This window comes from Schistocerca gregaria, chromosome 5 (assembly GCF_023897955.1).
Source record: "Schistocerca gregaria isolate iqSchGreg1 chromosome 5, iqSchGreg1.2, whole genome shotgun sequence".
NCBI classification, from domain to species: Eukaryota; Metazoa; Arthropoda; class Insecta; order Orthoptera; family Acrididae; genus Schistocerca; species Schistocerca gregaria.
Window position 1 is genome coordinate 663,032,826 of NC_064924.1, and position 13,406 is coordinate 663,046,231.

A 13,406-nucleotide genomic window follows, 5' to 3' on the forward strand; every position below is an offset into this window, starting at 1 on the left:
ACGGACTTGAGCAATTTCAGCAGGACAATGAGACACCTCGGGCATCCAAAATTGCTACAGAGTGGCTCCAGGAACACTCTTCTAAGTTTAAACACTTCCGCTGGCCACCAAACTCCCCAGACATTAACATTACTGAGCATATCTGGGCTGCCTTGTAACGCTTTGTTCATATGGCATCTCCACCCGTCGTCCTCTTGCGGTTTCATGGACAGCCCTGCAAGATTCATGGTGTCAGTCCCCTGCAGCACTGCTTCAGAGATTAGTCGATTCCATGCCACTTCGTGGTGCGGTACTTCTGGGTGCCAGCGGAGCCTTACACGATACTGGCCAGGTGTACCAGTTTCTTTGTATCTTCAGTGTATTTCCCGAAATAAAACACAATGAGCAGCTGCTTTAGCGCATAGTTACCAGTATCTCAATTACACTCATGTACTTCATTTTATGGTGATAATTAGTAATGAATTCCTACGGCTGCGTTGTACATGAAAGGCATTCACTGTTGTGAATACGAACAACCATCAGCTGTATAAGGGAATGACGACAATGAACATCTGTGCCGGACCGGGTCTCGAACCCGGATTTCCCGCTTTACACGAGTGGTCGCCTTAAGCGCTTTCGCTACCCGCTCACGACTTATGGCCGGATCGTAACTTCCATATTTCATCGTTCCTACGCCACAGCCTGCACTCGTACACACGTTATATAATCCCCGTACAGGCGACAACATTTTAATTGAAAGTCGCTGTCTTTTATCGCCGGATAAATATGATATTGCAGTGCCTGTATTGTTAATTAGAACTATGCAAGATTCCTTCAGACATAGATGCATGCAAGTAGGAAGAAACATTGCATAGTTCTTCTAAACACCAGAGGCACTACAATATCTTAACCGTGTTATAGCTGGTACCTAACCCAGTTACACTGTAACATACACGCTTACATTTTTAATGCTTTCTCTAAAATACGCAAGTTTGAAGATTCACTTTTGACTTTTGCACCCTGGTACAGACCTACATTCATCAGCAGCGGTTTATTTCTGTGTTCCTGAATTGAGCCTCGCACCAGGAGCATAATCAAAACAGTGGAAAAATAAGTGTTGGTGCTCCACTACAGCGTGAACCTCCAGAGTGTGTCGGATCAGGACAGGTTTGTGCAAAAACCTTTAAGCCTACTATGTCCCATCTTAGTACAATTAGTAGGAACATCCATTCTGCATGGTGCTGTAGTATGATCAATTTATTCTATAGACTATATTTGAAGTGTGGAAATATTGACAGAGAACTATTATTTGTACTTCTAGATCTGTTACTGGTGGATCTTAAACGTGGTGTTTTTGATAGGTTTAGTGTAATAACAGATCAACGTGGTATTTTTAGAATTAGTAAATCAATTGCTTGGAAAATTTTCCATGTGATTTATACATCAGTGACACAAATCACATTATTGGGGAACTGTTAGCAATTAATTAACATTCATAATACAGGAGTATCACAGCAGGGAAAGGTTAACGTAAAACTCATACGTCTTGTGTAATGGAAGTAGATATACGTTTTCTGCTGTAACATATAAGGAACATATTCTTCAGCTATCACTATATCGTGCTTCACATTTTTGTAGTGTTTTGAACTCGTTGTACACGTACCACCAAAGCTGCTAAAATGTCTAATTACATGAACACTGCATTAAACAGTGTATCGAACATTTAATGCCTGGTAAGCAAATCCACGCATACCGCAATATGCGAACTGTCTGAAAAGGCCCCAATTTTTTAACCACCTGACTAGGTACATTATACCAAGGAATGCTTTCTTATTTTCACTCCTCATCTGTATAGGATATGATAAACTAATTTGCCCGGAGTACAATAGCTCCGTATGCCCCTCCGGAACAACATGCCACAGTGCTAGACGCGAGCCGGCCGCTGTGACCGAGCGGTTCTAGGCGCTTCAGTCCGGAACCGCACGACCGCTACGGTCGCAGGTTCGAATCCTGCCTCGGGTATGGATGTGTGTGATGTCCTTAGGTTAGTTAGCTTTAAGTAGTACTAAGTTCTCGGGGCCTGATGACCTCAGATGTTAAGTCCCATAGCGCTCAGAGCCATTTAAACTATTTTTTGCTAGACGCGGTCACGTGATGCTTTAGATCGAACATAATTCCGAGCAGAAATGGGACGAGAAGTGTTTGAGCAGAGCAATAACATAACAAGCGGTTCCTATGTCATCGTTACTGCACATGCGCAGTAACACCTTTTTGTGGGGGTTGGCAGTAGTCTCTGGCAGCTGCTCAGACGAACCTTTTTCATCTGTGGAGTGATTGTCACTTACCACAGCGCAGCTCACAAACAAATATTTCCAAATTTCAGTTGGTGTAAATACTTCCGTCCCACGCCTGTAGTTAGAGTTCTGCTCAGGTTCTAATACGCACAATTGTCTAAACTGGCAATTACTTTAGATAACAGTCCATATCTGTCCGGATATCTGCTATTATATCGACTTCTATCCACTGGCTTGTATTTATCGCGAATCTCCCGCCCAGTGTAAAGTCTCAAGCAACTGAAAAAAAAGGGTAAAACAAGGGACCCGTAATATTACAGACCAATAACCTTAACATTGGTTTCGTGCAAAATTGCAGAACATGTTCTGAGTTCGTAAGAACCGAAAAGCTTATGTCCACGAATCAACGCAGTTTTGAAAACACCATCAAGTGAAAATCAGCTTGCACTTTTCTCCCATGATATACTGCGAACGATGAACGCAGGACAACAGGCAGAACCTGTGTTCCTAGACTTCCGAAAAGCGTTTGACACTGTGCTCAAATGCAGGCTGTTAACGAATCCACTACCATACGGAATAGATTGCCAGACATGTGAGTGGTTCGAAGAGCCCAGTATGTTGTCTTCGACCGCGAATGTTCATCAGAGACAAAGGTATTGGCAGTGTGCCAGGACCGCTATTATTTTCTACATACATAAAATGTATGCCGTTAAAGTACATTTCGCGATAAGATTAGACAGATAAGAGCTCGTACATAGGCATATATATAGTCTTTTTGCCCTTCCTCTGTTTGCGTATGGAACAGAAATGTAACTTACTGGTAGTGGCACAAAGTACCCACCACTATGCACCATACGTTAGCTTGTGTATTAAGTATGTAGATGTAGAGCCACATAGCCCATCTTTCTGCTTTTCCACACAAGTAAACGTACATCCTGTTAAAGTTGTACCGGCAGTTGCCATATGTCTGAGTCATTCGCGTATCATTTGCATTAACAGTTGCAGTACCGCGGTTTTTATATGTAACCCAAACCGCGACTATGATTCAGTAACATGTTTATCCTTTGTTCTCCTATTCATAAACTCTCTGGAATGCGTGAGTGAATAGATGTGGCTGTGTTTCAATTTGCTGTGTGGTGGTTTAGTCTGCTGCAGGAAATCAGCGGTAGTCTTATAGAATGGCCAGCCCTTGTAGTTTTAAGGTAGGCAGAGAGGTTCTCTCCCCTTGTGTGAAAGCTACCGGTGTTAGGTTGGTGGCGGAAGCCTCATCTCTGGGTTTTCCAGTGAAACATCCCCTTAGAAAAATTTCAAATGATTATGCTGATAAACCTCTTACGTTGTTTGTTTTTCAAACAGCTGAGCAAAACTCAACGTACTCAGACATTTCTCTCTTTACTTATTCTGATCAACACTAAACTGACACACAATGTTTTTTTTTAGCGCAACGCAATCTGACTTTCAATAATCCTTACAAAAGAATGGCCCTGACTAACAATAACCTATACGTTTCATGAATCACTTACCTCACAAAAATCTTCGTTACTCGAACTACTGCAATACAGCGAGCGCCAATACTGCCAGATAAATAAAAGATTCTAACTACCGAAGCCACTAAACTACTATAGGCATAGCTAGCAAATGGAAGATTTTGATAAAGAACAAACAGTGTATTTACCTTAATAGTGTTCAAAAGTCATAATATATATGGCAGTTCATAACATCCAGTCTTATAAATTTCCTCTTTCCGACGGACATACGTCCAGATCGTCCGCTCTCAAAACTCCGCCATCTCTCTCTCCACATCCAGCACTGCTGGCGGCTCACCTCCAACTTCGCAGCGCTACGCGCTGTTCACCAGCCACAGACTGCACACAGCACAGCCAGTGATTTTCATACAGAGCGCTACGTGGCGTTACCAACATAAAAACCTAAACAGCCTACTTACAATAGTCAGTCCGCTTCCAGCTCTCCGAGGATCTGCAGCCGAAGTATCCTCGAAGAACGGTGAGTTGATTTAACAGCGTGGCGCGCTGTCTCATAGCGAGAGGGGAGCGTTTAGCTTTTGGCCTCGCCTTTGTCTTACAGAGTTTGATTTTCTGGGTCGCAGCAAGCAATGCAAGGCTTTTACAGACTTTCAGTTTGATTCGTAATGCAGACTTAGGGCCGTAAGAAGAACGTAGCACAAAGGTGTTGCATATGCTGAAGCAATCTGAAGTAGGAAGTGCGCCCTCGGTTCAGTGTGAATGTTTGTGTCCCTCCGACTGCATGTGGATACATTCTAATCTTTCCGAATCTTGGTAGCTTTTGCCTCATTGTGAATTTTCTTTGATTCATTACTATATGTACGTTGGAAACCATCCACGTGAGTTAATACACTCCTGGAAATGGAAAAAAGAACACATTGACACCGGTGTGTCAGACCCACCATACTTGCTCCGGACACTGCGAGAGGGCTGTACAAGCAATGATCACACGCACGGCACAGCGGACACACCAGGAACCGCGGTGTTGGCCGTCGAATGGCGCTAGCTGTGCAGCATTTGGGCACCGCCGCCGTCAGTGTCAGCCAGTTTGCCGTGGCATACGGAGCTCCATCGCAGTCTTTAACACTGATAGATGGCCGCGACAGCGTGGACGTGAACAGTATGTGCAGTTGACGGACTTTGAGCGAGGGCGTATACTGGGCATGCGGGAGGCCGGGTGGACGTACCGCCGAATTGCTCAACACGTGGGGCGTGTGGTCTCCACAGTACATCGATGTTGTCGCCAGTGGTCGGCGGAAGGTGCACGTGCCCGTCGACCTGGGACCGGACCGCAGCGACGCACGGATGCACGCCAAGACCGTAGGATCCTACGCAGTGCCGTAGGGGACCGCACCGCCACTTCCCAGCAAATTAGGGACACTGTTGCTCCTGGGGTATCGACGAGGACCATTCGCAACCGCCTCCATGAAGCTGGGCTACGGTCCCGCACACCGTTAGGCCGTCTTCCGCTCACGCCCCAACATCGTGCAACCCGCCTCCAGTGGTATCGCGACAGGCGTGAATGGAGGGACGAATGGAGACGTGTCGTCTTCAGCGATGAGAGTCGCTTCTGCCTTGGTGCCAATGATGGTCGTATGCGTGTTTGGCGCCGTGCAGGTGAGCGCCACAATCAGGACTGCATACGACCGAGGTACACAGGGCCAACACCCGGCATCATGGTGTGGGGAGCGATCTCCTACACTGGCCGTACACCTCTGGTGATCGTCGAGGGGACACTGAATAGTGCACGGTACATCCAAACCGTCATCGAACCCATCGTTCTACCATTCCTAGACCGACAAGGGATCTTGCTGTTCCAACAGGACAATGCACGTCCGCATGTATCCCGTGCCACCCAACGTGCTCTAGAAGGTGTAAGTCAACTACCCTGGCCAGCAAGATCTCCGGATCTGTCCCCCATTGAGCATGTTTGGGACTGGATGAAGCGTCGTCTCACGCGGTCTGCACGTCCAGCACGAACGCTGGTCCAACTGAGGCGCCAGGTGGAAATGGCATGGCAAGCCGTTCCACAGGACTACATCCAGCATCTCTATGATCGTCTCCATGGGAGAATAGCAGCCTGCATTGCTGCGAAAGGTGGATATACACTGTATTAGTGCCGACATTGTGCATGCTCTGTTGCCTGTGTCTATGTGCCTGTGTTCTGCCAGTGTGATCATGTGATGTATCTGACCCCAGGAATGTGTCAATAAAGTTTCCCCTTCCTGGGACAATGAATTCACGGTGTTCTTATTTCAATTTCCAGGAGGGTATTAGAGTTTGTTGGCCTTCTGCCATACCCTTTGTCTATTCAAATGTGTCCTCTGTAAAATGGTAATTGTTCGCAACTCCGTGATTTAATGTTGCTAAAATTTGGCCACGGTACGTAGAAATTGTGTGTCTACGAACCATGTGGCCACACGAGATAACTGTAAGCCTAACTTTCCGGCGGCTCCCTTCCTCTGTTCTCGAGTTTACTTATTGTTCTGATTATGGAATATTAAATATATCCTGCCCGTATTATTCAAATACATTTGTGGTTTGTGATTTCATGTTAAGCGCGTAAGCGTGTATGTGTGGCCCGCGATGAGGCGGTTTCTCCAAATCGAGGTACAGAATTTATATGCAGCTATGATATACAGATTTACTCTTTTATTTAATCATTTTTCAACACAGCGGAGCAAACCTCCTAGCTTCGTTGCAAGTGTTGGGGCTGTCCTTGCTGTTCTTTGAGCGAATATGGATCTGAATGCCAGTGTTAAACCTTTCCCGTCCCCCTTTAATTACGACCGTGATTCTGAATTAAGAGATTCTGTTGTGAACAATACAGCGTTTCACAAGCAATCCTACGTAGTTACCAGGCAACAGCAGTTATATAGATGTCTTATATCAATGTCTTAAGAAATAAATAATTTTGCTTCAAGTCTTATCCAGTGTGCCGATGATACGTCTCCTTTACCTACGCCATTTACCATGCAGTTTCCTTGTTAGTCCATCCATAGCGTTTCCATGCTCACAGGTCCAATAACTAGTGTTCCCTTTTTATTTAAAACAGATTCTTTAGAATATATCTTGTTTTCAGGAATGTTGCTGCAATCTGCACTTTTCATTTTATTTTAATATTTGATTCATAAGAACAATCCCTGCATCATATTAATAATTACGACCCATTCTTTATGCGTGACATTACAATGAATGTTCTTTTATGAGTTTTTCGCTTATGACTAAATTAATTAATTTTGCAGCTCAGTCGAACCTCTTTGTCGTGTGGCTAGATTTGTTGGCGACCCAATCTTTTACTTTGATTTTAATGTTAGATAGCATTTACATGTGAGTGTGGCTCTTTTTGCCACTTGGATATAACTCAGAGCTCCACTCATTTCATAAACGCCACGTAAGTTCACGTCCCTCACACATATCGACCCTTTACCGATGCCAGTTACTAAGTTCTCATCGATAGAATTTGAAACGGGTAATGCGGCATCCCCACTGAACCACTGACGACAAAACGACGAAGAAACAGACCAAAATAAGGAAGACAAAGCAGAGTGTTTTGCTTGTCTCTCTGCAATCGGAGGAGTCGGGTTGGATTCCCGCCACTGGCAGGGATTTTTCCTTGGTGGGAGGACTCGTGCCGCTAACTGGGGAGAGTAATAGCAGCAGCTCCTAACTCACGAAAGCCGACTACCGCCGAGAGAACGGTATGTTGACCGCACGCCCACCCAAACCGCATCCAATAACGCCGTTGGCAGAGGATGACACGGCGGTCGGTCGGTCCCTGTTGGCCGCGTCAACACCAGAACGCAGAGGTAAGCCTTTGCTCCGCTTTCTATTTCAGTTCCACACACGAAATAAATAACGTATAGCATAAATTTAGTGACTCTTAAAATTTATCTTCAACACATACCCACAATTATACGGATTGGTGTGGGATTTTACCTAAAAATGTAATTGCTGTTATAGATGGTAATTAGATTATTTATTTAGCTTAAGTCAGAACAAAACTGAAGTGCAATTTACATACATGAATTGCCTAATTTAAAAAAAAAGTGTGGAAATATAACCCTAAATCCACAAAATAACATATAAATTTTCAGTCCAGTCAAGGACTATATGTATCTCTTATAAGAAATCTTCTAGATTTCGAGGGTAAGCTTGTTTCAGTGCGTCTCGTGGTTTGATGTTCATTGTCACAGTCACATTGAAAAGATGATGCCTTTCCCCATCTGTAGAGGCTTTCTGCACAAATATCATGTCCTGTAAAAAATTGTAGTTAGAAAGTTTTACAAAGTGATGTTTCAGAGGTACAAGCCAGTTTCTATGATTCTGCCACCATCATTTGCGCCAAAGTTGTTGACCAGTAGCACGAAGATATAGTGAAGGAAATAATAGAGGATGGTTAGTTTTGCAATACAATTACTTTCTTAGCTCTGAAAGTTTAGAGAAAAGTATTCAGACTAGGAGAAGACTATACCTATTACCTTGCACACTTCAAATGGCTCTCACATTCTGGCAGCAGATTACTTTCTTCCAGTAATTTCCACATAGCAGGGACATTCTGCTCAGTTACCCATGAATGAAGTCGATGTGAAGCAAGGAGATGGAGACGGCCTTCTCGTTCTGTGGAGACATCTCGCAGGTCGCTGATGCGCTGTCATCTCTGTCTTAGGGCAAAACTGGTCGTCTTCAATGCTTCCCTTCATTGCAATATCTCACGGTCCATCTGAATAATAGTTACAGCACAACTGACAGCAGCAGAATCATAGCAGTCGGTTACGACCTGTACATCTCAAGCCTATCTTTACAACATTTTTAATCACAATTTCAAGTTATTCTCTGAACGAGTATAAACTATACCCTTTTATGGTTTCACTATCCGCATATAAAAGCAACAACAAAAAACTTGAATTCGTACGATCACTTACATAGATACAACATCCTGTCTTTGTTAGGGAATATACAGGGGTTTAAAATGATGGGAGCAAGCATGACGACTGTGTGCCAGGGGTTGACCTGAGGATGGTATTGTGTGCCGCAACCGGCAGCCAGTACAAACATATACTTTTTCAGTAAAGGGCCGGTCGCTGTTTCACCGAAAATATGTCTGGAATGTGTGATTTATCACAGTGCACCAAAGTGGTGTACAGGAAATCGAGACGAACAATTTGATACGGGACACTTGTGGTCTGTCAAGTCGGGGAAGCGTCTTACATTGGCCGACAAAAACAATCGAATCTACACGGCACGCGCGTCGCCGATATTTTCATATTCTCTCTCTCTCTCTCTCTCTCTCTCTCTCTCTATACGCCAAAATTATTATTTCTAGAGAGAAAAACATGAGTAGGACCGCTTTTGTAGCAAATTTATTGTAGTTTAACTGTGTACTGTAATACGTTTTCGCTAGAGGTTGCGGTTTTCGAGTTATTAGAGAAAAAACATGTGAAAAGTACCTTTAAACGCACCCCCATCCGCTACACTCACCGTCCACACTATTTCGTTCACGGCAGTCTCTCCTACCAGTGAACAAAAATTTACAACTACAGCAATTATTTCCCATATTCGGCCTTCTTTGGTTTCGTTGGTTGGGATTATTACGCCACTGGGTCAGTCGTGCACTTACAGACAGTGAAATCGACGTTTGAGTAAACTTAAGCTAATAATTTTTTAAATTTTGATAGCATAAAATTAACAAATAAACCGTTGTATTCCTTTTGCCTTCTGACTTCAAAATTACTATGCTTCTAAGAATTAAGTTTCGGTCGAATTGTCAACTTAATTAGTGACTGAGTAACGTTTACAAAAGTAGCTCGTCTTTCATTACCCTCGCGGACACTTAGATATTAATGAAAGAGCAGACTTAGTCGGTGGCGTAATATCCCAGTCAATGAAGATCAGAAGGAGTCGAATAGGCAAATAATTTGTGCAGTCGTAAATTTCTGTACAGTGGTAGGAGGAAATGCTATGAACAATATACGAGTTCTAGAAATCCTGAACGGTGGGAGGTGAGTGTGGAACGAGGGGGTGCCCAAATGGTTCAAATGGCTCGGAGCACTATGGGACTTAACATCTGAGGTCATCAGTCCCCTAGAACCTAGAACTACTTAAACCTAACTAACCAAAGGACATCACACACATCCAAGCCCGTGGCAGGATTCGAACCGGCGGCCGTGCCGGTCGCGCGGTTCCAGACTGGAGAGCCTAGAACCGCTCGGCCAAAAGGGCCGGCTCGAGAGGGTGCAACTGAAGGACAGTTTTGTACATTTTCATCGAACAACCCGAAAAGCACGGCTTCTAGAGAAGATATATCCCATTACAAAACTAAACTACATTTAATTTCCTACAAGAAAGGTCCGATTCATGTTTTATCTAGGGCTAATAGCTTGTGTATAGAAGGCAGAGAATACGAAAATCTCACGCGACGCGGATACATGTAGCTTTAGTAGTTCATGTAGGCCAATTTGGAGTACTTTCTGATTTGATGGTCAACAGGCGTGCTGTATAAAACTGATCATCTAGCCTTCCTCTACATCGCTAAGAAAAACTGTTTAGACTATGAAGTATTGCATGGATGTTTCCGCGACAAAAGAATTTAGTTGTTCAGTCCCTGTCTACTCAGAATTTTAAGTGATAGTTAGAGCATAGAAAATAGAGCATCCGCCCGATTCCTCTTCGATATCAAATAGCCCTATTTGGCTAAGCACTTGGTGTGGTGCAGTGATATTGAGTCCATATCCGTGCAGTGTGCATGTACGGTTTCTCTTTCCTCTTACATGAGCTGGAGTCACATAAAGGAATAATATTATGGGCAGCTGACAGTAAGTTCTAACCATGCATAAGACGACGAATGAACTCAAGCTTAGATTGGAATTAGTCACTGACATAATGGAAAATAAAGGTAGATTACTGTTTCAAAGTTTGTCAATCAAGAGGTCGTAGGAAACAGAACACATTCCAGCACCATAACCACTTCCCCTCTCTATACACACAAACAACGCAACAAACAGTGAGTGACACAGAGCTCGATTCGTATCGCCTGACGTTTTATGCACTGAAGAGCCAAGGAAACTGGTTCACCTCCCTAATATCGTGTAGGGCCCCCGCGAGCACGCAGGAGTGCCGCAACACGACGTGGAATGGACTCGACTAATGTCTGAAGTACATCTACGTCTACATCCATACTCCGCAAGCCACCTGACGGTGTGTGGCGGAGGGTACCCTGAGTACCTCTATCGGTTCTCCCTTCTATTCCAGTCTCGTATTGTACGTGGAAAGAAGGATTGTCGGTATGCTTCTGTGTGGGCTCTAATCTCTCTGATTTTATCCTCATGGTCTCTTCGCGAGATATACGAAGGAGGGAGCAATATACTGCTTGACTCCTCGGTGAAGGTATGTTCTCGAAACTTTAACAAAAGCCCGAACGGAGCTACTGAGCGTCTCTCCTGCAGAGTCTTCCACTGGAGTTTATCTATCATCTCCGTAACGCTTTCGCAATTACTAATGATCCTGTAACGAAGCGCGCTGCTCTCCGTTGGATCTTCTCTATCTCTTCTATCAACCCTACCTGGTGCGGATCCCACACTGCTGAGCAGTATTCAAGCAGTGGGCGAACAAGCGTACTGTAACCTACTTCCTTTGTTGTCGGATTGCATTTCCTTAGGATTCTTCCAACGAATCTCAGTCTGGCATTTGCTTTACCGACGATCAACTTTATATGATCATTCCATTTTAAATCACTCCTAATGAGTACTCCCAGATAATTTATGGAATTAACTGCTTCCAGTTGCTGACCTGCTATTTTGTAGCTAAATGATAAGGGACCTATCTTTCTATGTATTCGAATCACATTACACTTGCCTACATTGAGATTCAATTGGCATTCTGTGCACCATGCGTCAATTCGCTGCGGATCCTCCTGCATTTCAATACAATTTTCCATTGTTGCAACCTCTCGATACACCACAGCATCATCTGCAAAAAGCCTCAGTGAGCTTCCGATGTCATCCACCAGGTCATTTATGTATATTGTGAATAGCAACGGTCCTATGACACTCCCCTGCGGCACACCTGAAATCACTCTTACTTCGGAAGACTTCTCTCCATTGAGAATGACATGCTGCATTCTGTTATCTAGGAACTCCTCAATCCAATCACACAATTGATCTGATAGTCCGTATGCTCTTACTTTGCTCATTAAACGACTGTGGGGAACTGTGTCAAACGCCTTGCGGAAGTCAAGAAACACGGCATCTACCTGTGAACCCGTGTCTAAGGCCCTCTGAGTCTCGTGGACGAATAGCGCGAGCTGGGTTTCACACGACCGTCTTTTTCGAAACCCATGCTGATTCCTACAGAGTAGATTTCTAGTCTCCAGAAAAGACATTATACTCGAACAGAATACGTGTTCCAAAATTCTACAACTGATCGACGTTAGAGATATAGGTCTATAGTTCTGGACATCTGTTCGATGTCCCTTCTTGAAAACGGGGATGACCTGTGCCCTTTTCCAATCCTTTGGAACGCTTCGCTCTTCTAGAGACCTACGGTACACCGCTGCAAGAAGGGGGGCAAGTTCCTTCGCGTACTCTGTGTAAAATCGAACTGGTATTCCATCAGGACCAGCGGCCTTTCCTCTTTTGAGCGATTTTAATTGTTTCTCTATCCCTCTGTCGTCTACTTCGATATCTACCATTTTGTCAACTGTGCGACAATCTAGAGAAGGAAGCTCAGTGCAGTCTTCCTCTGTGAAACAGCTTTGGAAGAAGACATTTAGTAATTCGGCCTTTAGTCTGTCATCCTCTGTTTCAGTACCATTTTGGTCACAGAGTGTCTGGACATTTTGTTTTGATCCACCTACCGCTTTGACATAGGACCAAAATTTCTTAGGATTTTCTGCCAAGTCAGTACATAGAACTTTACTTTCGAATTCATTGAAAGCCTCTTGCATAGCCCTCCTCACATTTCATTTCGCTTCGCGTAATTTTTGTTTGTCTGCAAGGCTTTGGCTATGTTTATGTTTACTGTGAAGTTCCCTTTGCTTCCGCAGCAGTTTTCTAACTCGGTTGTTGTACCACGGTGGCTCTTTCCCATCTCTTACGATCTTGCTTGGCACATACTCATCTAACGCATATTGTACCATGGTTCTGAACTTTGTCCACTGATACTCAACACTATCTGCACTTGAGACAAAACTTTTGTGTTGAGCCGTCAGGTACTTTTGCTAAACAGAAAAATCTTCCTACCTTTTTTAATATTTCTATTTACGGCTGAAATCATCGATGCAGTAATCGCTTTATGATCGCTGATTCCCTGTTCTGCATTAACTGATTCAAATAGTTCGGGTCTGTTTGTCACCAGAAGGTCTAATATGTTATCGCCACGAGTCGGTTTTCTGTTTAACTGCTCAAGGTAATTTTCAGATAAAGCACTTAAAAATATTTCACTGGATTCTTTGTCCCTGCCACCCGTTATGAACGTTTGAGTCTCCCAGTCTATATCCGGCAAATTAAAATCTCCACCCAGAACTATAGTGCTGGAGGGGACTGACACCCTGAATCCTGCAGGGCTGTCCATAAAACCTTAAGAGCACGAAATGGTGGAGATCTCTTCTGAC